We start from the raw sequence: 26,412 nt of genomic DNA, 5'->3' as shown, positions 1-26,412 counted from the left end.
TGCCCCCCCCCAAAATATGTCTTTTTCTGCAACTTCAATCTATCCTCCAGGTAAAGTGTTTTTTAAGCAATTTAAATTTGCTCCAGGAAGTGAGGGAGAGAGAAAAATCCAAACCCCAGGGCTGAAGTTGCAAAAGGAGAGAAGGCAGTACAGAAGAGAAAAAAATGGGTGCAGACCATTGATTCTAATTTGCCAGTAAAGTTAAGGAGAGAAATATGGCTGTAATTAGTGGGGAACAAGGTCAAGTACAGGTTTTCTTCAAGATAATAAAGATCTGTGCATATTTGAAGGCAGGGAAAATGTAGTGAGAAGAGAAAAATGAAAGGTTGTAAACAGTTTTTAATACTTTCTTCGTTTCTGTTCCTAATAGTGGGAACCTGCATAAGAAGAAAATTTGTATTCCACATAGAAGCCTTGCCTGACAGGAATGTCATAGTTTTTTTAAAAATCAGCCTACTACAGCTTTTCATTTAGTAAATATTACTTTTCCAGGGTCTCCTCCTTTTGAAAAGCTGAAGTGATAATTGCTGGCAGTTTTGGAGAATGGCTTGGTTTCTTATAAATTTGACTTAATTCTTTATATATTTGAGAAATGAGACCTTTATAAGAGAAATTTGTTCTAAAATTCCACAGAGTAGAAAGTCTGGGGAAATAGTTTAAGTTATCATCTAGATAATAACTATTTCAGTATACTTATTCTATGTATACTATTTTAGATATTCTATTTCCAAATCTTTAAATGTTCTATTTACTAAGCAGTATCAATATTACATAAAGAATATTTTTTAATTCTTGAGAAATCTGATTCCTAGTTTTATGCTTCCTTTGACAACTCTGTGAAATTTAACTTCATAATGTGGTAAGATAGAGATGAGATACTGGGAAAAGAAAATAAATTCAGATACTTAAAGCCAATAGACAATTTATTTCCAAGCCCTCCCAAGTATTTGTCCTTCATTATCCATTCTCACTACCAAGAGGACAATCTGTAAATCTGATTATGAGGGTCTAGATGCCACTTCTGTTTCCTCTCTAAGGTCTGTACCATTGCCTTTTCTTGCATAAGCTGTGATTGCCTTGGAGACTGGTACTAGCACTGAAAATTGTTGTTTATAACCAAAGTGGTATAGGAAGAGATATACAAGACTTGTAGAATTAGTCCACAAAAGGCCTCTGATTCAAAGGCTTTTTATTTCTTATAAAAAGAACCTGACTGAAAAAGTCTTCAGCACTGCTGTCAGTTTATCAATAAACATATTAAATATCTACCTTGTTCCAGGTACTATGCTAAACACTAGGGATAAAAAGAAAGGCAAAAGATAGTACCTATTCTCAAGAAACTAAGTCAATTTTCAAATTTCAGAGGCAGAAGGAAACAATTTATGAAGCCTTGCTAATATGATGATCTTGTTGTGAATATTGCTTTACACAAATTAGTGCTAAAGCTTCAACTCAAGTTATGGCCTACAGATTCAACTTGACATTTTATCCGATTTCAGTTGATCATCCAATATTAAAAAGATTAGACTCTTACTACATGAAGAACCTGCAAAAAACCTGGTAGCCTAAGACTAAAAAGCATTATTATTTTTATGTGCTCAGTTACATTCATAATTCTCTAAAATAGATCTCTTAAAATTGAAACTTGTATCTAAATATTCTGTTTAAATTACTATAAGCAAGGAAAGCATATTTTTCTTCCAGAAAACTTTTCATAAAACCTGAAGTTTTGTCAAAGAATCTCAAGACTATTATCAATTGACATTACCTATTTTCTGAGATTTCACTTAAGACCAAAACAAAATTTTGTTTTAAGTAATATATTTTCTGTGCGGCCAATTTTACTTTTGATAGTCAATAATGATAAATAATTGCTATATCTCAAATGATTTGTATATGGTAAAATTTAGTGCAGAAATCCAACTTCACCATTTCCCATAACAATATAAAACACAGTTTGAAAACAATGTCTTTAACTCTAGAAGGTCTGGGATTTAAGAATACTTAAAAAGACTAAGCTGGGTAAATGGAGGCAGTACAGCTTTTTAAATCTCTAAATAAAATTAAATAGTAGGATGAAAATTTCTATTTCAAAGAAGAATTGTAAGATTTTTTGGACCAATTGATGTTGTTGGTATTTCTAGTAAACAGGTAGCACAATTTGTACAATTAGATGCTTCTAACCTTTTTCAGAGCAAGAAAAATATGCAGTAGGAGGCTGGAGAGTTACAAAAGTTAGAAAGTGCATTAGTATTGCAAAAGAAAATACTTACAAGAAAAAGGAAGTTAGAATTCCTTAAAATACTTGACATTTCAGTACAAAGAGTACTCAGAAACAATAATGGCCAGAATCCAAAACTTGTTCTTGTAATCAGAGTTCCCCAAGTCAAAGATCCAAGCCTAACTAACTCAGTTCTAGTCAAACACTTATGGTATTTCACTACCACTTGAGGCCACCTTACCTTCTGCTTTCTTAAAAGGACCCACTCTAAAAAATCTCTTAGAAGACTCATTTCATTCACTTTGGGAGTAGGAAGAATGGGAGAAAGATTTTTGCACTGAAAAGCCCATTTGCTTACTGTTAAAATGTTGATCATTACAATAAATCCACTTCAGGAAACTTTTCATTGTTTACTTTTTTAAAGTAAGCTGGTATTGCCAATAGTTAGCACATACCATTTGTTGCTCACTCCTAAGATCTACTGGTATATAGTATTTCTCTAAATAATACCTTTGCCACAATTAACAGGTTATGTTCTCAAGATTGGCCAGCTCAAATCACAAACATCTATATTGCTTCAATTCATTCATTGCGCCATTCATGCAATGGCATTTTCAAAAGGCGGGTAAGGGCTTTAGAAACTGGGCAAGTCACTCATTGCCTAGCCTTTACTGCCAATTCTGCCTTAGAACCAATTCATAGTATTGACTGTAAAACAAAAGATAAGGGTTTAAAAAAAAAAGCTGGGTGAGGGTTCTAAAAATTCTGTCTTGTCTTTCCTTACTATTACTTTGAAAAGGGCAATTAATTTCTCTGTTTTGCATTCTTACATTCTTACGTGACAATAAGGATGACCTAATTCAAAAGAATTTATATCACTGTATATTTTAAAGAAAAGGTTTAATTTATCTAGAGAGCTGTATGACCAAATCACTTAAACCTTCGGAAATGGGGAGTATAGTATGTAGCTCATATAATTTACTTTTTTAAACAATCAAATTATATAAAGAATTTTGAAATCATTAAACTATATGCAAAAATAAACTATTATTATGACTAAAAGTACATGAAAAGACTCAAGTTAGTTTCTTGATTTGGTTGGGGATGTGACAAGAATGTTTTGTTTTATTAATGATCTTTAATGGAAATCAAATTTGGATTGAATCAACTAAAGTTATTTATAATGGACTGAACTAAGACTGATCTGAACTGATAGAAGGAATTTAGTAATAAAATGAACAATCTCACCTGTGTGGAATGACTAGATCTATCAAGAGAGGAAGCAACTATGATACTGCTCAATGTGGGCATATCTATGATGACCAACAATGTCTTTACCCATTTGGCTGGCCAATACACAGGAACCTGTCCCTCCAGGGGAGAACCAGAGTTTAGTGAAGCAAGGTAACCCTAATTTGAGCACAATGCATTTTACTTAAAATATATTCAAATATTGGTGGAATGAATGCTGTACTAGATGCTGCAAGGAATAGTAAGCAATTTAAACTTAATTCTCTCTGGGTATCTGGTACAGCTAGAAAAGAACTTATGGAGTATCCTCCTTATTATACTCTTTTTACTTATGAAAATAAGAAACTGCATGCCCTACTTTAGTTAACCTAATACCTAAAAATCCCAACAAAATAAATCACATGATGGGTTTATTTCTAGAAAAGAATATATATTATTTGGACTATAGGATTTTGTTTGGGATATAGGTTCCAGATCTTGGAAGATCACCTCTAGAGAGAGATAATGGAATCAAAGATCTTCCTTCTCTGGTAGAATCAGAAGAAATTTTATGAAGGAAACAGGGAGACATGGAAATATGGGTACTGGTCCTGATATCTCAGCACTGGGACCACTGTCAGTTGACAATGCACTAACTTCATCCCCAAACAACTAATAACCTTAAAAAGAAAAAGATGAACACATTCCTCTACTTAAGAATTAGCATATCTGGGACATCTGTAGGGGCACCATAGGGATCCTGACATCTCAGTTCTATCAGTTCTATCTTAAAAAATCTCTCTTAAAAACCATTAGAAGGGTACAGACTTAGTTGAAATGTTAGGTTGATGGCACAACACTCCAATAAGTATAATATTAAGCTCCTCTGTAGGAGTGCCAGTTTCCCTGCCAACGTATATTTTCTCCAAATGTTTAAAAAAAGTAGTGAAGCAGCAAAAAAACAGATGCAGCTTAAAACAGTGGATGTTATAGATGACAAACGAGGTATAATCAGGAATGTGCTTTGATCTGTGTTATTCCCTTTGATATCACCTACTAAAATCTATACAGTCATCAAAATGGAGCAAGAGATTGAGACAGTATTGGTTTTAAAAATAAATTTTGCTGATATTTTTTGCTTTTATATAAACTTTATTTCTCTCCCCTCTCCAAGAGCCACACCTTAAAATGAAGGACTTTTTCAAAGGAAAAAGAAAAAATCAGCAAAACTGATCAATACCACCAAAAAAATCTGACAATATGTGCAATGCTCTATACTTACCAATTGAGAAACAGTAATCAAGAAACATTCTTCAGAGCAACAAGTTTTCAATTGTTAAAAATCATTCTTGATTTTTTCTTCTTTATGACTGTAAACTTGATAAATATCCAGTATAACATTTCCCATACAAAGAACAAAAATAAAAAGGAAATGATTTAAAAACATAAATCTCCACTATACTCAGTTTGCTTTTTTTTTCTATTTCAAATTTAATGTGATAGTTCCAATATTGGCCTGCTTGTCTGTGTCCCTCAACGTTTTATTATGTGTTTTTTAAATGAAGGATAGATACCTTTTCTTTCTTAGTCCTTCAATTATGTACTCCCCCAATAAAAGCCTTCCTCTATAATAACAAATAGTCACACAAGATAAATTCATTTGTATTTGTAAGTATGTGTCACAATAATATTCCATTACTATGGCAGTTTTTATTGAAGCAAAGAAGTAGAAACCAAAGGGGCTACCCATAAATTGGGGAATGGCTGAACAAATGACTTCTGATCATAATCTCTCTACCATGAACCGAGAAGCATTCAGGCTTCTGAAGGCATGATTTGTCATTGTCTTTTAAATGATTTTCTTTTAAATTATTGTGATCATTGTGTAAATTGTTCTTCTGGGTCTGCACTCTATAAGAAATGAAAAAGTGGATAAATTCAGAGAATCCTCATAAGAGTTATAGGACCTGAGGTATAATGAAGAGAAGAAAAATATGTACCACTGCAACATCGTAAAGAAAAACAACATTTAAAGACTTAACAACTCTGATATACAAGGAATTTGGAGGAAAATAAGCATTAGCAGTGGAGGGAAGGGAAAGGGATCAAGAAAGGTAGGAGATGCCATTTAATCTGAGCTCTGAAGGAAGCCAGGGATTCTAAAAGGTGCAGGTCAGGAAGGAGTGTATCAGTCAGTCATAATGAACAAATTAAATTGAAACAACAAAGGATGGAGTGTCATACATGAGGAATATCAGGTCCAATGTGGTTGGATTGGTTGGATTGTAAGGTACAATAAGAAGAATAATATATGGTAAATTACAAAGAAAGATTAGTCATTTGATCTAGAAGTCATAAGAAACCAGAAGAGCTTGTTCATTCAATGAATAAATGTTATATTTATACTTTATTTTTTAAATATAATGTATCACATTAAGTGTTGAAAATATAAAGGTAAAGCGAAAAATGGTCCATGACATTGCTTAATTTATCTAGAGCAGAATAAAAAGCTACTTGAATTCTTTTAAAATTATTTTAATAAGTAATTATTAAGGATTTCGGTTCAAATCTGGCCTCAGTCACTTCCTAGATATGTGACCCTGGGCAAATTACTTATTCCCTGTTTTGGAACCAATATATAGTATTGATTCTAAGATGGAAGGTAAGGGTTAAAAAAAAAAGGAAATATAAATTAAGGCAACCTCAAATACCTTATGCCTGCTAGAATGTCAAAAATAGGAAAAAAACACAAAATTAGCCAAAAACTTGATCAGACCTTTTGCTCCATTTATTAAAATATTATCACTTTGTCATAAATCTAAAATCTCCTAAGTAAAAAAAAAAAACTTATTCAAAGCTGCTTTACTTGTAAATAGAAAAGACCCAACAACATTCATGTCTGCTAACTAAACTGTTAAATAAATGGTGTATTAATAAAATGGAATGTGAGTGTCATAAAATAATAAATATGAAGGAATGTAAAAACTTATAAAATATCTATATGAAGATATATGAAGCAAGCCCAATGCAACCAGAACTACCCATATATTGTTTATTGCTACAATTGTGGGGGGGGGTGGAGTTCACAATAATGAAACTTCAGGCATACTCAAAAAGGAACAAAGAATAAAACTATTGTTATTTTATTTCATTCTTCTTTGTTAAATGCTTCAGGTTTTTAAAACTTGATTTTTTGAAATTCTGACCTTAACACAAAAAACCAAAGCATTTCTATATGCAAAGTAGAACAGAAAGATTCTGGACATGAAACTAAATTTCTGTGCATACTTGCTTTTAAAAAAGGTACTAATAAATTGAACATCATACTTTCAAAACTTTCCTGTTTGAGCTTTCTTATGTGAAAAAAAGATTCAGCAGCCTGCTTTCTTCCTTTTTTTTGTGTATTATTATTACTAATCCCCTTTCTTTAACTCCTTCTTCCCCTTCCCACATTAACAAAAGGATAAAAAAACAACCTTATATCAAACAAGCAAAGTCAAGCAGAAGATATCCACACAGGAGCCATGTCCAAAGTTCTGTCTCTTTTTGGACCTTGAGTCTCGGTCAGGAGGTAGGTAACTCTGGTCAAAGTCATCTAGTTTTTCAAAGTTATTATTCTCAATGTATACGTTATATAAATACATCTGTACTGTACAAATTACTCTCCTAGCTCTACTCACTTCACACTTGCTATTTTCTAGGGTTCTCTGAAATTATATCTTTCATAATTTCTTATAATGTAGAAATGTTCCATCACATTCGTGTAACAATTGGTTTAGTTATTTCCCATGTTAAGGGCAATCTCTTAGCTCCCAGTTATTTACTTTTCTTGTTTTCCCTTTGAATCCTTCCCTTCAGTAATAGGAGTTTATTTCTTGCAAGTAGTTAGCCAACACTTCCATCCCTGCTAGTTATCCTCTTGAGTCTGATATAGTTCTACACCAAATACAGTGCATGTTTAACTCTAATTTTTCTGATTCATATAAGAATGAGATTCACCTAACAATCATTCCTTTACTCCTTCCTGGATGTTTGTATCCTTTTTTTTCCTCATGAATCCCAATTATGACAAATAGTGAATTCTACTCCCTCATTTCTATAATAGTATATTCCTTTTTTTATGATTTATCATCTATTTGGGCATATGTTTTAGGGGTTTGGTTTTATGAGATTATTTACTTACAAAAATCAATAATATGGAAATGTGTTTTACATGATAATACATGTGTAACTCAGACAAAATTGCTTGTCAACTCCAGGAAGGGAAGGAAAAAAGGGAGGGAAACAATATGAATCATGTAACTTTGGAAAACTCATGTGTACACTTGTTATTTGTGAATCTTAAAATTGCTCAGACTATACCTTAGAAGATTTGGTTAAGCTATTCTCCTATTGTAACAATATAGGTACTTGGTCAGGAGTGTATTGAGAACTTTAAAATTACTCCACCCTGCTCAGACAGTGCCTTAGGGGAAGATAAAGTTGCAAATTCCTAAGGAACAATGAAAAGTCCCTAACTCATATTTATAGTAAAGCTCGAGCCTTAAGCTAGGTCTATTTTTAGATCTAATACAAAAGGTACCTATAAGTACCTATAAAGCTAAGTACCTATAAAGGTTAAATTAATCACTAAAAGGTCAAGCAACTTACAAAGGGCTAGCTTAGCAAAGAGATGTGAAATACTCAGAAGATATAATCTAATCAGAGAAAGTGATAACAAAAGATGTGAACTAAGAATGGTCAGTCCTGGGGAAAACGTCTACTGTGATTGGTAGATGTGAAAATTTAGGGGAGGTGACACAAGAGAAAATTTCTTTAAAAGGAAGGAGAGTTCAAAATTGAGTTAGTTGGAATTCGGACTAGTTGGAGTTTGTAGTTCAGTTTGGGAGTTCGCCGTGGAGGTTGGAGTTAGTTGGAGGAGCTGGGTCTCTGAACTCAGTTCAGGAGTTGAAGATTTCAGTGAAGGACTGGAGTTTTGCTTTAGGATGATCTTGTGGTGAGTGATTAAAGACTGACTAGTCTCTCTTAAGGTTCAGGCCTAGGCCCATCATACTATTTACTCTCTACTCTCTCTCCCCCTTTCCTTAATTCCTTCATTTGTATTAATTAAAATCTCCATAAAACCCAGCTGACTTGGGTATTTTCATATTTGGGAATTTTTCCCATGGCGACCACTTATTTTTATTTAAATCAAGACACTAAAAATTATCTTTACAGTTTTGGCAATTCATAGTCTTGAAACCCACATTTTCACGGTTACATATTAAAACATAAAATAAAGATTAAAAAAAAATTTTTTTTTAAGAGTGAAAGCAGTGGGGCAGCTAGGTAGCACAGTGGATAGAGAATCTGCCCTGGAGTTAGGAGGTCTTGGGTTTAAATCTGGCTTCAGACACTTTCTAGATGTGTGACCCTGGGCAAGTCACTTAGCCCTAGTTGCCTAGATCTTAAATCACTTTTCTGCCTTATTGATTTTAAGAGAAAAGTAAGAGGTTTTTTGTTTGTTTGATTTTAGAAGCTCAGTTTATTTTTTATTTTCTGAAAAATTTATTTAGTCAGTTTAGAACATTATTCCTTGGTTACAAGAATCATATTCTTTCCTTCCCTCTCCTCCCCCAACCTCTTCCCTTAGCCGATGTGCAATTCCACTGGATTTTACATGTGTCCTTGATCAGAACCTATTTCCATATTGTTGATGTTTGCACTAGGATGATCATTTAGAGTCTACACCTAGTATATTCCTTTTATGCTCCCTTCTTTTCCCTCCTCTTTAACCCTTAGAACAGAAACAATCCATTCTCTATTTTTTAATTCATTCAATACCCTTTGAAGACATTAAAGTTCCAAAGAGACATTTTTCTCCTCTATTTTTAAGAATATTAGCACGTTATCATCATACAGTCTTTACTAATTATACAGATACATTTACTTAGTTTTCTAGGTTTCTCTTGACTTGTATTTGTATTTCAAAGTTCTTATTCAGCTTTGGTCTTTTCACTAGAAATGTTCAAAAGTCCTCTATACCATTAAAGATCCATTTCCCATCTTCACCCCACCCCATTATGATTCAATGCAGCTTTGTAAAGTAAGTTAATCTTGGTGATAAGCCTACTTTTGGGGGTTTGGGGTTCCTGTATTCCAAGATTTCCTCAAGTTTCCATGTCTTGTGTAATCCTGGCTATGGTTCCTTGGTTTCTAAACTCCTTTTCTTGCTTCTTTTTAAAAAATTTTAAATCTTTTCTTGCTTCTTAAAGTTTTTTTCTTCTCTGGATTGTGGCTAGAGCATTCTTGGGACTTTTTTTAGGGGGGGAGGGCCTTCTTTCTGGAGATGATTGGTAGATTCCTTCCATTTTCACCTTTCTCTATGCTTAGCTACTAACTGATCTTGGCAGCTGTCCTATTTCTTGAAATATATTTTGTAGGCTTTAAAAAAACCCCATGGTTTCTGGGAGTCTGATGATTCACAAATTATCCTTCCCTCTCACATTTTCCAAGTCTCAGGTTTTTTTTTTTTAAATGTCAGATATCTTACATATTCTATTTTTTCAATCTATTTTTTTTTAATATTTCTTGTCTCAAGGAATCACTAGCTTCTGTTTGGTTTATTCTAATTTTCAGGGAGTCTATTAGATTTGAATCAGGTTTACCACTTTCTGTTACAGTGTACTTATTTTCCTTCCAGTTCTTTTTTTTCCCCAGAACTTTGATTTCATGTTTTGTTCTTTGTATGTACTTTTGTATCACCTTGCAGAAAATGCATTCCCTCCCCTAACCCCCCACCATGAGCCTGCTTACACTTGTTACAGAGTTAATCTCTAGGTTGGATTTTTCTTTTCTTTCTCTGGATCTATAATTCTTTTGTAGTAGTCAATGTCTTCTGTTCACTCATCTCTAAATAGTTCCTGAATCAGATCTTTGTGCCATAGCAACCTGCTGTGCTTCTGGGAAGGGTATCTGGTGTTGCTTGGTTTCATTCTAGGTAATTATGATTCTTGTCCTGTCACCTTCCCAGTGTGTGTCTGTGCTAAAAGCACTATAAAGTTATTAGGTCTCTCTCCCTTTCTCTGGATTTTCAGGACCCTCAATAGCTTCTCAGAATTGGGCCTGGGATGTCTTGGTCTAAATGTTACCTCTTCCAAAGTATATGCTGTGGGATTCTATCCTATCCAGGTTCTCATGGGAACCCTCTCCTCTTGCTCTCTTTTGATACAGTACCTTGTAGGCTATAGATTACACTGGCCTTTTTCTGGTTCTCTGTGAGACTTGGGTTTTTTTGCCTGCCATGACAGTAGCTTTTTGGCAAGCCTTCTTTTCTATTGCCCCTAGGCTTCTGCATAACATTTTATGCAGTTCTGGAGTGGATGAAGTAATTTACTATAATCTCTCATTAGATTTCTTGGTTATTATTTGGTCTGGTACTATTCTTGAGTTTTTCGTTGGAGTAGGTGTATGAGAGTTGGGCTACCTGCCTCCTATAGGCAGCTATCTTGGCTGGAAGTAAATGCTTATATTTTATTATTTTGCAAGTTTATTTGATTATTTTAATCTTGATGTTACAGTCATAAAGTGAAAAAACTGAGACATTTAGGAAGTTGAATTACATGATCTCTAAGATCTTTGGCAGTTTTAATGTTTTATGACTATATAGGACACAAATGAATCTATGACTTCATCAGCATGAGTCTCTTTGCCAGGCACTATGCTAATCAGCAGGGATACAAAGAAAAGCAAAATAAACTCCTACTGTGGAAATTTCCTCCATTAGAGTAAATTCTCTTTCACTTAAAAATACTGAAAACCTGTATATGGCTTAGTAGATAAGTCCTGGGAGTTAAATGACTTGTTCAGGAACACAAAGTTATTAAGTATCAGAGGAATAATTTGAACTCAGACTTAAAGTCCAAGCCCAGCATTCACTCTCTTCCTATTCTATTAAAGTAGGGAATAGAAAAGCTTTAATTCTGGACATCATGAAATGTGTCCCATGCTTGCTTTCACTTTTCTAGTCTCCATCCAACTTCAATAGACAGTCCTATGGATTTTGCTTTCCTCTCTAGTTAAGGGTTCCTTTTTTTGTTCCTCACAATGTATAAAAAATATTCTGAAATTTGAAGCCCAAGACATAAACCTGAATTTCAAGAATTTGCTGCCAAGGTATTGCTTTATATAAACAGTTGAATTATTAAAGGATTTGCAATTGGGTTCAGTTAACACTTGTTATTCATAAGATTCCAGTGTTCTCAGCCATTTAGTAAACATTTCCACTGGCCTGCCATCACCTTGAACTCAACATAAACATAAATAAAAATTAAATTCATCACCTTATTCTCAAAATTAGCTTCTCCTTCCAACACAGGAACATGCCGTATTAGCTTATCTACCATAGTGCCCTGCACATTGTGTACACTCAAACACTGTAATAAATGAAATCAGCTCTAAGTTAGGCCTCAGGGACCTTAACTTGGCATACGAGTTAAGTGTACTGCAGGAACAAACTATAAGGCAGTAGAGAAAACCCAACCCAGAAATCTTACCAATGATTTCTCAGTTGGGACCAAATCTCAAAGTCTCAATATGCCTGCCATGTTATATGAAGCCAATTTTAAATTAGAAGACGAACTATTTTCACATTCAAAAATTGAATTTTTCTTCTCAAGACATTGGTATGGCACATGGGACATGTGGATCAGACCAGGATATTTCCATTTAATATTAAGAAATAAGTAAATTAAAGAAGCAAGGCTTTTGCAAACGTTTCTTGTACACATTCTATCCATTTGCTATTTTTCTAACCTTCCTCAAGTGCAAATTTTCAAACTGTATACACTCAATTCATTCAAGCAATGTTTCTTTTAGTCCTTTCATGTAGTACTACTTTGAGGTGGGTAACAGTGTTCAAGTCCCTGCTTCTAATTCAATTCAAGAGCTTTTACTAAGTGGCTATTATGCTGCATGCCAGGTACTATGCTTGACACTAGGGACAAAAAGACAAACAGCTCCTGCTCTCAAGGACATGACATTCTTCTGGGAGTCAAGTTTGATGATACCATTTAATGAACATTTTGCAGCATCAACGATATCCTGAAATAATATTGCTGGGTTGAAGGATAACAAACAGTTCTCAGACAGAAAAAAGAATTGTGAACAATTACCAACCATACAAAGACTTTTCTAAATAACTAGTAAGAAAAGGGCAAATCAAAACAGGTCTGAGGTGTCACTTCATACCAGCAAATTTCCAAAGATGACAAAAACTGGGAATAGTCATTGCTGAATTGTTATGGGAAGATGAGCACATTGATTACTGTTGGTGGAACTATGAATTAGCCTTACCTTCTAGAAAGCAATTTATAATTAAGCAATGAAAAGTAAATAAAATGTCTATGTCTTTTTGATTCAAAAGGTCCCACTGCTAGGCCTACCACCCAAGAAGGTTAATGATAAAGAGAAATGTCCCATATTAAAACTATATTTATAGCTTCTTTTTTTTAAACCCTTACCTTCTGTCTTAGAATTGACACTAAGTATTGGTTCCAAGGCAGAAGGGTGGTTAGAGCTAGGCAACTGGGGTTAAGCCAAGTTGACTTGCTCAGGGTCACAGAGCTAGGAAGTGTCTGAAAGGCCTGGCCCTCAATTCACTGAGCCATATAGTACAGCTTTTTTTTTTTTTGGAGTAGCAAAGAACTGGAAACAAAATAGATGGCCACTAATTGGGAAATGGCTAAACAAATTGTGAAACATGAATATAATGGAAAATTACTGTGCCTGTAGACATGACTATGAGGACCATGATACAGAAAAATATACAGAACCAAATGCTGTTGATTCTGGAGCCTAACACTCTCAATGACTACAATAATACCAACAGTTAAGAACAAAAACACAAATCAAAATAAAATTAATGCTAGAAATTATGATGGTCATCAAACTGCATTACAAAGGAAGAGAAATGAGAAAGCACTTTCCTCCCTTATTTGCAGAGATGGGAGATTCCTGATGAGGAATACTACAGATGTCACACTTTCTCAATGTAATAGTTTTGCCAAACCATTTCCTCCCATCTTAAGTTCTTTTTTTTTCCTCTTTAAATAAGGCATGGCACTCTGAGAGAAGGGAAAAAAAGGGAAATGTAGGTAATATAAAAACAAAAGGTCAATAACTTATTTTTAAAATTAATACTGTCTCATTGTAATACAAATATTTACTAACAACCTATATGTATGCACACCACTGAGCTAGATACTAGCAGATCAAGATCGGGATAAGATATATAGGTCTTACCCTGATAGAACTTAAAGAGTTTACATGAGCATATGTCACAAATAAATATAATACAATACAATTTACAAGAGTCAAAAAATACAGTGTTAAATGAAGGGGACATTAAAGGTTGCTTCAAGATTATAGATCTAGAGCTAGAAATAATTTCAAAGGCTGTTTACTCCAACCTCCACTTTTTACAATTGAGAAAATTGAGGATGATTAAGTGATTTTACCAAGGTCATATTGGTGACAAAAGTCAAAGGCCAAATTGAACCTAAAGTTCTCTGGCTTCAGAGGTAGTTCTCTTAACTGTACCACACACCAGAACTTGAGTTGGAATCTAAAGGCATGGATTAGAGACATTAAGAGGGATGATATTTCAAGCATATGGAAAAACTCAAGCAAAGACACCAAGGCAGAAAAATAGAGCAGTTTAGTTTGGTTGGCGCATAAATGTATTAGAGAGGGAGAGATATGAGATAAGGCTGGAAAAGTATTTTTAAGTTGTAAAGTACTGCATAAATGTGAGCTGGTAGCATTACTATTGTGAATGGCTTTAAATACCAGGGTAAGGCATCTGAACTTTTCTCAGCAGACAATAAGAAGTCATTGACAGGTTCTGAGCAGAGAAATATGACAAGACTATGTATAAGGCTTAGTTTAACTATGGTGTGTAAAGGATGCAGTGGAGCCAGAAGAGATCAGAATTTAGGAAACCTGCTAGAAGACTAATTACTGCAATAGGCTAGGTAGACAGATGATTGTCTTGTTTAGTGTGAATGTGAATAAGGGTTTTCAAAAAAGAATGGAATGGACCCATTTGAACAATACCTTACTGGTACAAAGAAGAGATTTTTTTGTAACAGTTTCTCCACTCCCGGATTTCTCATATCTAATCAATTTTAACATCAAGATTTTGAATAAGGAGTGAATCAAATCAGAAAACAAACAAGTTTTTAAAATAAAGAAATGTGGCTGGCTTTAGGGTCTGGGGTGTGTGTGTGGGGGGAGAGGACCGGAGGGGACTGGCAGGATAAATGAAGATTTAAGTCTAATATATAGAATTGAAATCTTCTGACTAGAAATGAGGTAACGTGATTACTCAGACAATGTAGGGGGAGGGGGAGAGAGAGAGAGAGAGAGACAGGGAGACACAGAGAGAGAGAGAGAGAGAGAGAGAGAGAGAGAGAGAGAGAGAGAGAGAGAGAGAGAGAGAGAGAGACAGACAGACAGACAGACAGACAGAGAGAGAGAGAGACAGAGAGAGAGACAGAGACAGAGACAGAGAGACAGAGAGACAGTGAGACAGAGAGACAGAGAGAGAGAATGTGTGTGTGTGTAAGCCAAGCACAAAATCTTGGGACACCTTAATTTGTCATGAAGATTTTCGACAAGGTGCAAGGGAAAGTGACAGCAGGGGAAAAAATGATTAGAGAAGCAGGAAGAGAGTCAAGAGAGGAGACTATAACCAGAAAGAAGAGGGTGGTTCAAAGTCAAATGTTGAAAAGCCAGGTTTGAAAACAGTCACTAGGGTCTGGTGATTAACCTTTGAGAGAGCAGTTTCTGTATTATGATGGGAGTGGGAGGGTAGAAGCCAAATCACAAGGAAATGGGGATGGGAGCAGGGAATACTCAAATCAACTTGAACGGTGTTCAGAACTCTAAAGAATAGGCCCTCGGGCCATTTTAGCCACTTACCAGAGGGTATTAGCTTTAATTTGGAAGCTAAATTTCAAATCTAACCAGTCCAGCATTTCCAATTAATTTCGTATTCAAGAAATAAGTTTTGTAATGCAAAGCTAGCTTGGGGCAAAAAACTGGGGTAATAGGAACACTGTTATTTTTGAGGGACAGTCAGCCAAGGGGTGCGGCTGGTGGGGGCGGGGTAGGGGGTGCAGCGGCTCGAGTTAAAGACGGAATCAGCAAGGGAAGGAGGAGGTTACTCCTGGTCCGCAAGGGGCATGGCCGGGAGGAGGAAGGAGACAGAAAGAAACCAGAGGGAGAGGGCGGTGCCAGGGGAGCTGTCCCCGGAGTGGGGCTGCAGCTGGGAATGAGGGCGCTGGATGGCTGGGAGAACTGGCTGAGGGGGATGGATGGGCGGATGGATGGAAACAGGGATGCAAAAAGGAGAAACCAGGGAAGGGAAGCTGCCTTTGGCCAACCTCGGGAAAGGAGAGGATAGGGAGAGCAGAGGATCCACGCCACTCACCAGACCCCTCAGGGCTCCACTCTGCTAGCGGCCTCTGAGGGTTATAGCCCTTCGTCCCCCTCGGCTCTGGCCTCCTAGCACCTGGCGGCAGGGCACAGTCCCCGATTCCTTACAGCGGCAGCGGAGTCGACATAGCGAAGGATGGGTAGCCGGGGTGCGGGGTGTGGAGGTGGGGGCTGGGAAAGTCGCCAGCAAAAGCCGCCGCAGTAGTTCAGACAGCCAGCGCCGGCCCTTTGCCGCCTCACGTGACTGGCGCACCTGTGTGCGCGCGCGCACGTGACCGACCCCGCCGCCTCGCTAGATTCGACGCCCTTGACCCCTCGGGGCGGGCTCGGCCTTGGTTATGGATGCTCAGCCCGAGCCCCAAACCACAGAGCTTCCTTGATTGCCCCTCCTCTAGTTTTTCTTCAACTCTTAACCCAGGCTTGTTTGGCGGTTTTGTCACTGTGCTGGCGTGAATCAAACTCCTGTGTCCTGTGTCCTGTGACTTTAAAAAGATCCTCAGCAGTCCCGCCTCCCCCCCCCCCCCCCCCCCCCGTTGGGTAGAAGGTGGGCAGCAACCCCGGCATAGCACAGTCTGCTAACTCCAGCTTGTCTCCAACCTGTTGTAAATGTTTAACAATGTCTCTAAAAAGATATATAGGCACATTTTAAAGTTTACTTTGGATTATTAACATCGTTTCCATTATTACGTCCATACAATCAACGAAACAGAAAGCCAAACCCTGATTTGTGATCAGCACATTGGAGCCAGACTTCCTACTTTTATTTCCTACCAGTGGTTGGAAGAGCTGTCATTCAGGATATTAAAATTCAATTCCACTTGCATGTACGTAATTGTGATACATACCCTCTATCTCCATGATGCCTATATTTGTTGTGTGTGTATGTGAATTGGAGGGGGAGGGAGGCTGTCAACCTGAAAGAAATCAGAGCTACCAACGTAGTTATATAGTTATAATAATCTTTAATGGAGGTAGGCAGATTAATCTGGGAAGCCACACAAAAACACAGTCCTGAGACTTTCAATGAATTACAGAACTCAAGGTGCTTATATACATTTTAGGAGAGGGGGAAGTACATTCACCCCAATTCCCTTTCCCTCCCCAGACTGGATCTCACTGGAGTTTGGGAGAGGCCTAGATGCAATAGCTAGAGATTAGGGTGATTGGACAAGTAATTAAAAGTTTTGATTGTCTTTAGGAGAGTTCTGACTTGAGTGATTGAAGGGATAGGAGTTCAGTTTGGGGCAAGGGTCAATCTAGAAGTTTTAGAAGACAAGGTTGTCAGTAACCATAATGGAATGCTTTCAGTGTTGTCCATAAGAACAAATGTAATCTAGAAATTTTATTTCTTAAGGAGACAGAAGAAAATGCCTAAGGAAGTTAAGAATGGAAAATAGGTTTTTGAGGAAAATATTGGTAGATTTTGGGATTACAAATTCTTTCATGAATGTTTGTGAGGATCAGTTTAGGTGTAAACTGCTTGCCTACATTGCTTTCTTCTGAGCCTTCATTCCTATTCAGATCATTTCCTACTTTTCCTTAGGCTTTCTCCAATTCAGTTCACCCTTTTTCTAGCTAACCTACTGTGCCATTTGAAATTCTTCTTAAATTCTCAATATATTAACTAAACAACCAGAAGATGATGGAATAAAAGTTGACAAGAGAACCTATATCTTCAGTATTATTCTCAAAAATACTAATAAGAACATGGGGAAGAAAGCAAAACCATGGGATAGGCTCAATAGACTGAAAAACCTCATTCACATAATTAAGCTAACCAAAGAAGAGCTTCAACAAAATTTTTAGAAATTAGAAAAAGCTATTTGGTACTGCACAAGAAATAGAATGGTAGATCAATGGAATAGATTAGGTACACGGTACATAGTAGTAAATTACCATAGTAATTTAGTGACTGATAAATCTATAGATCTCAGCATTTGGGACAAGAACTTACTATTTGACAAAAACTGCTGGGAAAAATTGAAAATAGTATGGCAGAAGCTAAGTATAGATCAGCATTTCACACCAATATGCCAAGGTAAGATCAAAATGAGTATATGATTTAGACATAAAGTGTAATACCACAAGCAAATTAAAGGAGCATGGAATAGTTTGCCTATCAGATCTATGGATAAGAGAAGAATTTAATAAGAGATGGAGAGCATTATGAAAGGGAAAATGAATACTTCTGATCATATTAAATCTAAACATTTTTACACAAACAAAACTAATGGAACCAAGATTAGAAGGGGAACAGAGACCTGGGAGGAAAGTCTCATTTCTCAAATATATAGAGAACTGAGTCAAATTTTTAGGACAAATACCCCTATTGATAAATGGCCAAAGGATACAAACAGGCAGTTTTCAGATGAAGAAATCAAAGTTATGTATAGTCATATGAAAGAACATTCTAAATCACTATTGATGGGAGAAATACAAATTAAAACAATTCTGAGGTACCAAAATGACAATTGTTGGAGAGAATGTGGGAAAATAGAGACACTACTCTACTGCTGGTGAAGTTGTGAACTGATTCAACCATCCTGGAGAGTAATTTGGAACTATGCCCAAAGCACTATAAAACTATGCATACCTTTTGACCCAACAACATCACTATTAGATCTGTATCCCAAAGAGATTTTTAAAGGAGCAGGGGGCAGCTGGATGACTTAATGGATTGAGAGTCAGGCCAAGAGACAGGAGATCCTGGGTTCAAATTTGTCCTCAGATATATCCTAGCTATGTAACCCTGGGCAAGTCACTTAATCCCCATTGCCTAGCCCTTACTGCTCTTCTGTGCATAGTATTGATTCTAAGACAGAAGATAAGAGTTTTTCAAAAGGGGGAGGAAACCTATTTGTATAAAAATGTAAATATTTGTAGCAGTTCTTTTTGTGGTGGCAAAGAATTGGAAATTGAAGGGATGTCCATCAGCTGGAAAATGGTTGAACAATTTGTGGTATATGCATGTAATTATTTTGTTTTATATAAATCTTCTTCCACAGCATGATAATTATAGATATATATTTTGCATGACCACACATGTGTAACCTATATCAAATTCTTACTGTCTCAGGTATGGAGAATAGGAAGAAGGGAGGTAAGGTGGGAGAGAATTTGGAACTCAAAATTTTGGAAAATGAATGTTAAAAACCATTATTACATGTAATTGAGGAAAATAAATTAAATACTAGAAAAATTAAAAGAAGTTGAGGTAAAGATGCTTGCTAATTATGTATATACTATTTGTATATATGTTTATGCATGTGTTACATATACATATATGCATATCCTGAAATAATACCAACTAGCTCCAGATGAAATATTTTTCTCAAGATGCAATTAATTATCTAATATGTATATGATAATATTTATTAAGAAATAAATTAACAAATAATCAGAAGATGAGATAAAGAAGGAACTAAGTGCAATGAAGAAATCCTAGGAAAAAAAATCTTCCAAGCAATCTATGTTTCAGCTACATCAGTCTACATTCCATTTTTCATCTTCAGCAGACTGTCTTTTCAGATGTCTGTAGTTTTTTCCTTTTCATGGTTACCTGGACTTTCTCCAGACACTACCTCCTTTTTTAACTGTCCCCCTATCTTTATGCTTTCCCTTTTCTAGCAATTCTATGTTTTGTCTTCCTACCATTAGAATATAATCTTTTTTCAAGTGTTGCTTTTTTATATTTGTATTCCTATCCTTAGCACAATGTCTGTGCTTAATAAATTCTCACTCATTTACCTAATTACTGTCTATCTACACCTCTTAGAATTCCTAGCTTTCTTCAAAGTTCAGATCAAATTTACCTTTTATGGGAAAGTATTCATGATCTCCATCTACCTAGTCCTCCTCTACCCCCATTCTTCTTTGTTAATGTGTAAATGGAATTATCCTCCTTTGTTTATTTTAACTTAATCAAATCAAGAACTTGGAGTGCCCCTCCTTTCACACTTAGTCAAACACTTAAAGAACTTTTTACTAGAAAAGGTAGTTCACACCCTCAAAGATTGGAAAGTGGATACCACAAGCACTGTACCCCCCCCCAAATGCCAGGCAAATTAAGAAACTATGATTGGTTCCTGAGATGTGATAGACCAGCCCACAGTGAAAGGAAGTAGAAACAAGAGAGATGGGAAGTGACATGGGAATAAAAGACAAGACTGGAGAGCTGAACAGGGACTTCTGTGTTGCACTTATGCATTGGACTACTTCTGTGTTGGAGGGATTTCCACATTGGAGGTATTCTGCTAAGTGGGTGTCTCTGCTTTGGATTTCATTTTGTGTTGGAAATTCTTCATTGGTGACTTGAGGAGTTCAGCTTTGGTGACTTGCTTGGGTTGAGGAGACCCTGGTTAGAGACACTGGTTCTTCTCCTGTCTTTGGTGGACCTCTCTCTTTGGTGAGGCACTCAGATACTGGCTTAGGGAATTTATCTAGGCAATATTTTCTACATCCTTCCTACATTTCCCCCTTTACTAGCTCTACTTTGCTGTAATAAAGCTACTAAAGCTACTAAAAGCCTCATGACTTAAGAGCTAACTTTTATAAATAGTGACCACAACAACTTTTTAAACTCTTAATTTAACAACTAATTTGAACTCTTACAGTTAAAACCCTCTTCCTCTTCAGATTAATTTATATATTCTTAATTTTCTCCCAAACAAGATGTCAACTCTTTAAGGGCAGATACTATTTTGCTTTGATGACTGTATCTCTAGTTCCTTACAAAGAATTGGGGATTAATAAACATTTGTTGATTTGAGTGAAACTTGGGAGCTTAGAAATACCTGTGGAAGGAATTATATGAACACAAATACAAAACATGATCTACACAAATAAAGTCAGATCTAAACAATTGGAAAGATATTAATTGCTCATGGAGAGGCCCACCTAATATCATAAAAATGACAATTCTACCTAAATTAATTTATTTGTTCAGTGCCATATCAAACAGTTATTTTATAGAACTAGAAAAGATAATAACAAAATTCATCTAGAAGAACAAAAGGTCAAGAATATCAAGGGAACTAATGGGAAAAAAATGAAGGAAATGGGGTTTAGCAGGATCAGATCTCAAACTGATCTTTAAAGCAGCAATCATCAAAACAATCTGGTACTGGTTAAGAAATAGAATGGTAGATCAATGGAGAGATTAGATACATGAAATACAGGGGTAAATGACCTTAGCAACTTAGTGTTTGATAGAGGAAAAAATCCCAGATTTTGGAATAGTACTATTTAACAAAAACTTCTGGGAAATTTGGAAAACAGTATGGAAGAAGCCAGGTATAGACCAATATCTCACACCCTATACCAAGATAAAGTCAAAACGGATATATGATTTAGATATAAAGAGTGATACCATAACTAAATTAGGGGAACATATAATAGTTTCCCTGTCAGATCTTTGGAAAAGAGAAGAATTTATGGCCAAAAGAGATAGAATATTATAATAGTTAAAGGAACTGTAGAGGATTGAAGAGGTACAGGTGATAAGGAAGGTTTGTAACAGGGAATGGAGGAGTTGAGGAGATAGAGGGAATATGGATTCTGGTGAGGTAAAATGAGAGAGATATCCTCTGCTGAGAGGCTATCTTTGAAAAATGGGGTCCCCAGAAATAGGCCAACTATGATAGCCTGAGGGGATGTCTTTTCTATTGATTGATGTTGAAGATACCTCAGGGCAGGTAAGCACAGATGTTCCTGAGGGATAAGCCTCCCCCCAGACCAAGGTCACCCAGTACGGGTCTGATAAGGACTGTTTATAGTTGAATGGCTGTCCTTAGGTTCTATGTTCTTCTATGTCCCCCTGAAATGATACTCCTCCTCTTATCTGACTGTGGGTTAACTCAAGATGAATTTAATAATGAGTTTGAATTGAGAAGGTATCAAGGTAGAGGAAATAGGGATTTCCCTATACTTTTCCCCAGATTGGGTTCGAGTTTCTCTCAGCTTTTGAGCTGAGACCAAGTCTTGCAGGCTGGTGGAGAGTTTCTTTAGTCCTGTCTATGCTATATCTATGCTAGCTTTCTTATGTTCAAAGTCTTAGTAGTAGACAGCAAGAAGAAGAAAAGGTTCTGACTTTCAGAGCTGGTTGGGCCTGTCTCTTCAGGCTAGCACCCCTAAAGACTGGTCTTAAGTTCAAACTGCTCCCCTTAAATCCTTTTGTTTGATGACATGATGACAGGAATCCATGTAGAGCACATAGTTGGGAAAAGTTCAGGAATGGAGGTACTTCTATTCAGAGACAGGGAGAGAGTGCTCCTTCTAGTCCGAGGGTCAGGAAAGAGTCCTCTCAAGAGCAACTGTCACACTCCTGGTCTCCCCTACCCTCACCAATTGTCATTGTTGTCAATATCTTCACTCCAATATCCCAACTGCTGTCTGTTCTACTTGAGTGGCAGAAAGGTCCAAAGCTTGATTTAGTTTTCCTTTCCACAGTATTATAAGATATAAAATGAATAATTTTGATTATATTGAACTAAAAAGGTTTTATACAAATAAAACAAATGTAACCAAGATTAGAAAGAGAAACAAAAAACTGGGAAAATTTTTTTGTAACAAATGTCTCTGATAAAGGTCTAATATCTCAAATTTATAGAGAAGGAAGTAAATTTTATAAGAATACAAGCCATTCCCCAATTGACAAATGGTCAAAGGATATGGACAAGCAATTTTCAGATGAAGAAATCAAAGCCATCAATAATCATGTGGAAAAAAATATTCTAAATCACTCTTGTTTAGAAAAATGTAGATCAAAATAATGCCTCACACCTGTAAGATTGGTCAATATGGCAGTAAAGAAAAGAGGTAAATGTTGGAGGCTATGTGGCCAAATTGGGACACTAATGCATTATGGTGAACTGATCCAGTCATTCTGAAGGGCAATTTGGAACTATGCCCAAAGGGCTGTAAAACTGTGCATACTCTTTGATCTGTTAACACCATTACTGTAAAAAATAGACTAGAATACAGGACTACAATCCCCACAAGCCTTTGCTCCACTTCCACAGAATGCCTTGTAATCTCACCTGGGCTGAGATTGAGAAGGTACTTAAGCTGATTCAAAGACTTTTGAGGGGTTGGACTTCCATTTGGGGCAGATGTGGCTTTTTTTCATAATGTAGGTGAGGTTGTGTCTAGGCCTCTCTATGGCCTGGACACGTGTTTCTTAGCCTGTATTTTCTTTAATCCTTAATCTTCAATAAACCTCTAAAAAATATAATACTCCTTGCAGAGAGAAACTAATTTCTACCTGCCTCAGTCTCTCCGTCTCCCCTAAATTTTAATCTTTACAGTTGGCGTAACCACTTCGGGAGAAAAAAACTCTCAATCTTCTGATTTAATCTTTAATATCTAGTACCTAGAAATTATTATTATTATTATTTTTGAGCCATATCTCTCTGGCCAAGGTTTTTTACCCTTGCAAAGTTGCTATAGGCTCCGGACCTGTTGCGTTTGCTGCCCACCCCACCTGGCTCGGCCCGTAGCTTCCTGCCTGCAGCCTGCAGCCCTCATTGTCCTCACCTGGTACCTGGTCTAGGCCTTGCCCACCCCCGCAGCTGCTCCAGCTCCAGCTCCTGGCCTCTCACCGGCCCGCTGCCTGCCTATTTCTGCGCCCCAGACCCACGAGCACAACCCCAGTTGGCTCATCACCCAGATCCTCGGAGCAGATCGCTCAGGACTCATTGCGACCAGCTGGTAACAGTATTGGCCACGTGGGCAGAGGGGAGAGACTAGAGGGAAAGGAGATAGGGTAATTTTCCCTTAGGCTAAGCCTCCACGTGGATGGGGGTATTGGCCACAGGGGTATCAGAGCAGGGGAGAGAGAAAAGAGAGACTAGAGAGAAGAAACAGATCTTTTCAAACAGAAACCTAAAAAGCAATGGGTTTAAAAGGATACCTTTTGACTGTTCTGGTAATAGCACTAACTTCACCTGCGTGTCAGGGAGAAGATTCAACTAACTTTGAAGGGGAAAATGGGTGGCCCAGCGAACTGGGAGCCAGGCCCAGAGACTGGATGCTTCTCAGCTATGGGGCCCTGGACGGGTCCCTTGAACCCCATTGCCTAGCTCTTACTACTCTGCCTTCGGACAATAGACATTTAAATGGATAAACCCCCAAGGAACTTTGAAGAGACTAAAGGCTATATCTTGAGGCATTTCAAACTCCAATGGTTTATAAAAAATCTCTGTATTCTATTGCATTTTTTGTTATGGTTTAACTTTGTGATTTTAAGTTCATATATTACTGGATTCAATATTATTCTGCTTGAACTGAAGGTTGATTGAATTTATTTTAAATGTACTGAGTTTTGAAATTCTGTTGTTTTCCCCCTATAACTGTGCTGAAAATATTGTTGTGAATAAGCCCATATATGAAAAAACAGCCTTTCTATTTTGACTTTGTAAATTATCACATAGATGGACTTCAGAACTGGTTATAATTGTATTAACAACCTTGGAAAATTTAATGTGCTAAATATCTCAAATGATTTTAAGGGTTTTTAAAATATGATTTTTGTAATTTTTTAAACAATCTCTGGTTATTTTTACCTGCCCCTACCACGAGGTAAGGCCAAGAGTAGCTGAAGTGAAATACATTTTATAAACCCCAACCTTCTCACATTTCTAAATATGTGAATGGAAGTTGGGCAGTTAATCTCAGGGCATTTGTATCCCTTAAAAGCCTCCAAAAAAGGAGCACCCCTTTATTTATACTCTTCAGCTCACTACTTTACTTGCACCAGAATGATATCTAGATTTCTTGATTATGTTCTTAACCCAAGATGAGTTTTACTTTGTTTAAAAAAAATATGTTTAAATACCAAGGTTGAAAGATTTGCTATGATTGTAAAAATTGTGACAAATGTCCATCAATTCATAGGTTTTAAAAATGTCATACAGCAACTTATGTGAGATATGAAAGTGTGTTTGTTTGCTATTGTAATTAATTGGGCTATTGAGAATTTTGGGGATTTTGATAACTACATATTTACACTATTGTATTTTTAAAAATGAAAAAATTGTTAACCTTGTTCAATTCATTTGCCTTATACTCACAGTGATCATGGCCAGATATTAAGAGGAAATGGATCTCATTTTTGGTGAGAAAGCCTTGCATTTTATATTTTCTTAACTGATACAGAGTGTCAATGATTATAAGCTATATTTTTGAATTTTTTAAAACTCTTTTATTATTATATTTTTCCTGCATGTGCAATATACTTTTTCAGTTTTTTATTATTTTTTCTCTCCTTTTTATATTTGAAGCACATGTCACCAGCATTAAGATTTTCCTTAACTTTTTGACTTTTCAGTGCTACAAGTTTGAAATACATTTGCTAATGCATGCCCTAAAAAGCTTGTGACTATAAAAATGATGCCACTAATTATTTAAATAAATTATGGGACTTTGCTTAATGATTCTGTCTGATTCCAGGACAAGACATACACACAAGAGCCATTGCACAGAGCCAAAGAAAGGCCAATCCAGGATGGATTGATGCACTTCTAGGCCAATACAAAGGTCTTGAACCTAGTGTGAAGTCTCGAGGTTACTATGTTTAACATGTGTTAAGACATAAGCTTTCCTTGTGTCCACACTCACTCTGAAGATACAGATGAGTATCCCCAAAACCTTGGCTCCTACTTGGCTCTTATAATCTGGTCCCCTTTTCTGCCTCTCATAGTGTGGTACCTTTCTGTAGTCCTGGCTACTGACTGGGTAAATGCCTCATTGCTTAGATCATTTTGATTGGGCCCTGATTCAAGGACCTGTTATACATTTATTTTTCTTTTACTTGGACTTTTTACACATAAGACTTTGATAGTCTATATTTTCATCCAGAAATTTTTCTTTTCTTTTTGATTTTCCTGATGTCTTTTTAATATCTCTTGCCAATTGATTCATATACCTCAGCCATGCATTCCTAAGTGATCCCGGTTTTTTAATCACCCTCTTAATGGGGGGGAATGTAAAAAAAATATTATTATTTAAATTGCAAACTTTAAATTCCTTTTTGAGAAGAATTTTAGGTAAAGAAGATGCTATGTCTCTGAATTCAGAAACTGAACTGTTGGAGAAGCCACCATGAAGAAGCATCCAGACCACAAGCTGCACAAGATCAAATTGAACTTTGGGTGTGGTTGATTGAACATTTATTTGTATGTATACTTTCATGCCAAAGGGGACTGCCCCCTAACGGCTTTTTGTCAATGCGTTCAGCAATTATTGGTTTTATTCTTTTGTTTCTCTTATCCTCAAATTATTATAATCTTTAAATTGATTATGTTTTCATGATCCTTTGGAAAAAAATTAATTTTTTTCAAACGATCATATGGGGGAATGTAAAAAAAATAGACTCTAATACAGGACTACAATCCCCACAAGCCTTTGCTCCACTTCCACAGAATGCCTTGTAATCTCACCTGGGCTGAGATCAAGAAGGTATTTAAGCTGATTCAAAGGCTTTTGAG

At 36.3% G+C, this 26,412-nt stretch overlaps 1 protein-coding gene across 4 annotated transcripts in view; it reads right to left on the bottom strand.

Annotated features, from left to right (window-relative positions):
* Positions 1-16,414, bottom strand: part of ABCA3 (ATP binding cassette subfamily A member 3) — a 137,404-nt gene extending 120,990 nt beyond the window's left edge. For 3 of the 4 annotated variants that reach the window (XM_007499415.3, XM_007499414.3, XM_056805576.1), the window contains exon 1: positions 15,924-16,414. The gene's annotated coding sequence lies outside the window, so the exon portion shown is untranslated. Of the gene's footprint in view, positions 1-4,733; positions 4,824-15,923 lie in introns of those variants that run through there. The other variant, XM_056805574.1, reaches the window with a different exon arrangement.
* Between the last annotated feature and the right edge of the window lie 9,998 nt (positions 16,415-26,412).

The sequence above is a fragment of the Monodelphis domestica genome, chromosome 7, assembly GCF_027887165.1.
Source record: "Monodelphis domestica isolate mMonDom1 chromosome 7, mMonDom1.pri, whole genome shotgun sequence".
In the NCBI taxonomy this organism is placed as follows: domain Eukaryota; kingdom Metazoa; phylum Chordata; class Mammalia; order Didelphimorphia; family Didelphidae; genus Monodelphis; species Monodelphis domestica.
This window is presented reverse-complemented; position numbering and strand designations above follow the sequence as displayed.